Source organism: Odocoileus virginianus, chromosome 4 (genome assembly GCF_023699985.2).
Source record: "Odocoileus virginianus isolate 20LAN1187 ecotype Illinois chromosome 4, Ovbor_1.2, whole genome shotgun sequence".
NCBI classification, from domain to species: domain Eukaryota; kingdom Metazoa; phylum Chordata; class Mammalia; order Artiodactyla; family Cervidae; genus Odocoileus; species Odocoileus virginianus.
In genome coordinates, this window is record NC_069677.1 from 29,495,205 (window position 1) to 29,499,585 (window position 4,381).

Below are 4,381 nucleotides of genomic sequence, written 5' to 3' on the forward strand. Positions count from 1 at the left end.
AGCATTTTTTGAATGAATGAGACTGGCCTTACCATTTAAGTTGATTTGACCCTTTTTCCTGATATGTGGGTCTTTCCATCTAGACAGTTTTCCTATTAGTATGAGATTCCTGCCCTCTGCATCCAGAAAAGTCCTTCAGTTTTAAAAGATCGATGTTATTGATGTTTCCTGTGCATCCAGCAAAGGTTCTAATGAGGTGCGCTCACAGGAGGAGGAGCTGGGCGTATCCAGGCTGCTCATTGCCTCTAGGGTCTCACCTGTGGGGGTGACGGGGCCTGCAGGTTCATCTGGTCCATGCTGCACACACTTTCAAGGCTGAGGAACGACTGAGTGAACTTCTGGCTTCATTTTCAGTGTCACAGATGTGGCTATGGAAAAGAAACCGAGTTTATATTCGCAGAGTATAATAGCACTGAGTTTGGGTTACAACTGTAACAAAATCAACCTGAAACAGATACACAATATGAAAGCAAAGTGTGGATGAATTCAATCCATTTTTCTAATTTGGAATATGGATCTGGGGAGGGAGATTGTGGGTAGATTATCTGTTTTGGATTTTTCTGATTGCTTGAATTCATACTTCAGTGAGGAGAAATTTAGCCCAGAATGCTAATGGTACCAGACTGGGAAAGCCTCTCAAGTTCAGTGGATAAACAGTCATGGGCACTCACTGTGTGTCAGACCTGGGGTGGCCAGGACGGTCACTTCCTCTGGGTCCTTTCTTTTCATACTGCCAGCCTCATGTCCTTGGGGAGAAGAAAACATAGCATCCTTATGGCTTTGGAGAAACTGAGCTGCCCAGACCAGAGTTCGCCTGATCTGCTTCTCAATTGTAGAAAGGAACATAAGGCATGTAGAAAATCTTTTTTTTTTTTCTGACAAAGCTTGCCTTTCAAAATCTATTGTGCTCTTGTTGCAGAACCCAAAATCACATATTTGGATGTCAGAGACTGAATATGGAGTCTCCTCTATTGACATTCCTACTAGGAAAATCCTATCCCCTTCTGTCTGCCCAGGGACCTCAGAGAGTTGCATGTCTGTCTGACTAGTGAGACAGTCACATGGAGATGCAAAAGAGGAAAATCCACTAACGTATTTTAAAAATGTTTCCCATAAAATAGCATTTGTACTGAGGCAAGAGGATCCACAAATCCTCAGCTTCCCAGAGGACAGAAAATATTTCCTGGGGAAAGTGGAAAGAGACCTGGTGTCAAGGGTCGGGACATGAGGATGTGGTTTTCTCCCCCATCTCCCAGGCAGTCTGTGCTGCAGTCTCACACGTGACCCCTCCCTCTGCCCATCGTAGTTACCTCCCTGACAGTGGAAGCATTGCAGGGCACATACCAGGTTTGTGAAATCAAGCATCTATAATTCTCTTCCTGAGGAGTAAATGGAAATAGATTGAGCTTATTAATAAAGGGCTTGTAAGACTTGACAGGCCATGCTGCAAAACCTAGTTTGGAAAAGGGGAAGCAAACCTTTGCTTTTGGTGCTCAGGAGTCAGTCCAGGATTGTGTTGTGTGGTTTCCTTTTCAGGTTTCTTCCTTCCTTCCTTCCTTTCTTTTCTCTTCTTAATTTGGCAGGGAAATGCAGCCTAGATATTTCAGCTTGGAGGAACCAGATGGGGTGATCCATGGAGCTGCTCATCGCTTTTGCCCCATGTGGCTGCAAAGCCAAGTGCCTAATAAATAATGTGCTTTGGTGTAACACGTCCTTTTAAACAGGAGGCTGGTTTCCTTGCTGCCAAAATGACAGATGTCTTATGATTTAACTCTGCCAATATCGGTAGATTGTTATTGGCTTCAATTTATGATTAATAATTGACACAAAGAGAAAATTTGATTTTCTAGTCTATTTGTTCCTTCATAGATCCTTAGGCATTTAAAGTGGGTGAATTGATGTGTACTGCTCTCTTTATTATCCTTCCATGTTTGGGTCAGGTTTTCTGTCCAGGAAAGCGGAGAATAGGAATACTTACTTTAATATGCTGGTGAAACTGTTTCCTTTTACTGAATCGCTTAGAAATTGACTCTGTTTTCAGAGACAAATGACAGACACTCAAATCCGTCCACCTTGAGCAAAAAAGTGAATTTATTGACTCATGTAACAGAGAAGTGCAGCCAGGAGTGGATTAGCTTCAGGCGCAGCTGGATCTGGGGGGTTCAAACATTATCATCCAGGGCACTTTTCTCTCTCCATCTCTTTGCCTGTCCTTTTCTGTTCTATAGGCAGTTTCCCTTTGTCTGATAGGTAAGACAGGTGACAGTAGCTCTGGGTACATACGCTCCAGCTTGGCAGCCCTGACTGAAAACAGAGGCTTTCTCTTCCATTGCTCTGACATTGCCCTCAGAGAAGGTGCTCATTTGCTCTGCTGGGCCATGAGTTCATCTTTATTTTTTTTATTTTTTATTTTTTTTACATTCTTTAAAGACTCATTTATTAGATTGGTCTAAAGACATATTGCACCAAATCTTAAGACAAAGGACACTGGACATTAAGAAAGAGGTCCACCCCAGTCTTTACAATCTAGTGCAGTTCCTCTTCTTCTTGTGTATACTCTGCTAGCATTATTACAAAAACCAAATGAGTTCATCTTTAAACTAGTCCTCGTGACCGAAGGAAATGGTACATGTGAACTGGACTATGGAGCTAAGTTGTCTTCCTTGTGGTGGAAATGATAGGTACTAACTCCAGAAAAAGTTGCTTGGCGTCTGACTGGCTGAAGTGCAGTCACTTGGCCAACCCTGAGTCACACAGCTGACCCAGGAGATGGGCTGCTCTGCCTGGCCAGGCCTGGGTCACCTGTGTCTCCTCTGGAGACAGATGGGATAAGAACTGAGAGCAAAGAGGGGCTGTGCCCTAAGGTACTCGGGCACTGGAGAGGGAGAGCAGGAGTTGGCTAGTTAAATAAAAACTGTGGCGACACATCAATAAAAGCTTGCACTGACTGTTTAACCTTTGAAGGTTGGATTTGTTTTTTATGTAACACTATGTTGAAACCTAAGGAAACATAAGTTTATAAATCCTTTTGTGTACAGACTATGTTTGCTTTTACAGGGTCCCAGTCCGTATAAAGCCCCATTTGTTCAGTGGCTCAGTTGTGTCCAGCTTTGCAACCTCATGGACTGCAGCACGCCAAGCTTTCCTGTTTTTCACTATCTCCCAGAGTTTGCTCATGTCTATTGGGTCAGTGATGCCATCCAGCCGTCTCATCCTCTGTCATCCCCTTCTCCTCCTGCCTTCAGTCTTTCCCAGCATCAGGGTCTTTTCCAATGAGTCAACTCTTTGCATCAGGTGGCCAAAGTATTGGAGTTTCAGCTTCAGCATCAGTCCTTCCAATGAATATTCAGGGTTGATTTCCTTTAGGATTGACTGGTTTGATTTTCTTGCTGTCCAAGGGATTCTCAAGAGTCTTCTCCAGCACCACAGTTTGAAAGCATCAATTTTTCGGTGCTCAGCCTTTTTTGTGGTCCAGCTCTCACATCAGTACATGACAACAATGCCAAGGAGGGTGTAACTATTCCATTCTATGGGTGAGAAATCTAAGGCACAGAGAAGTTAACTAACCCCACACAGTTCAGTCCGGTTCAGTTCAGTCGCTCAGTCGTGTCTGACTCTTTGTGACCTCATGAACCATAGCACGCCAGGCCTCCCTGTCCATCACCAACTCCCGGAGTTTGCCCAAACTCATATCCATTGAGTTGGTGATGCCATCCAACCATATCATCTTCTACTATCCCCTTCTCCTCCTGCCCTCATTCTTTCCCAGCATCAGGGTCTTTTCCAATGAGTCAGCTCTTCACATCAGGTGCCAAAGTATTGGAGTCTCAGCTTCAACATCAGTCCTTCCAGTGAACACCCAGGACTGATCTCCTTTAGGATGGACTGGTTGGATCTCCTTGCAGTCCAATGGACTCTCAAGAGTCTTCTCCAACACCACAGTTCAAAAGCATCGATTCTTTAGTGCTCAACTTTCTTTATACTCCAAATCTCACATCCATACATGACCACTGGAAAAACCATAACCTTGACTAGATGGACCTATGTTGGCAAAGTAATGTCTCTGCTTTTTAATATGCTGTCTAGGTTGGTCATAACTTTCCTTCCAAGGAGCAAGTGTCTTTTAATTTCATGGCTGCAGTCACCATCTGCAGTGATTTTGGAGCCCCCCAAAATAAAGTCAGCCACTGTTTCCACTGTTTCCCCATCTGTTTGCCATGAAGTGATGGGACCAGATGCCATAATCTTAGTTTTCTGAATGTTAAGCTTTAAGCCAACTTTTCCACTCTCCTCTTTCACTTTCATCAAGAGGCTCTTTAGTTCTCCTTCACTTTCTGCCATAAGGGTGGTGTCATCTGCATATCTGAGGTTATTGATATTT

General features: G+C 43.8%; 1 non-coding gene across 1 annotated transcript; it reads right to left on the reverse strand.

The window, feature by feature from the left end:
• Positions 1 to 2,455: 2,455 nt before the first annotated feature.
• LOC139034942 (small nucleolar RNA SNORA81) lies at positions 2,456 to 2,621 on the reverse strand. The gene has a single exon (XR_011487510.1). It is a non-coding gene; the product is annotated as a small nucleolar RNA SNORA81 (small nucleolar RNA).
• Positions 2,622 to 4,381: the final 1,760 nt, after the last annotated feature.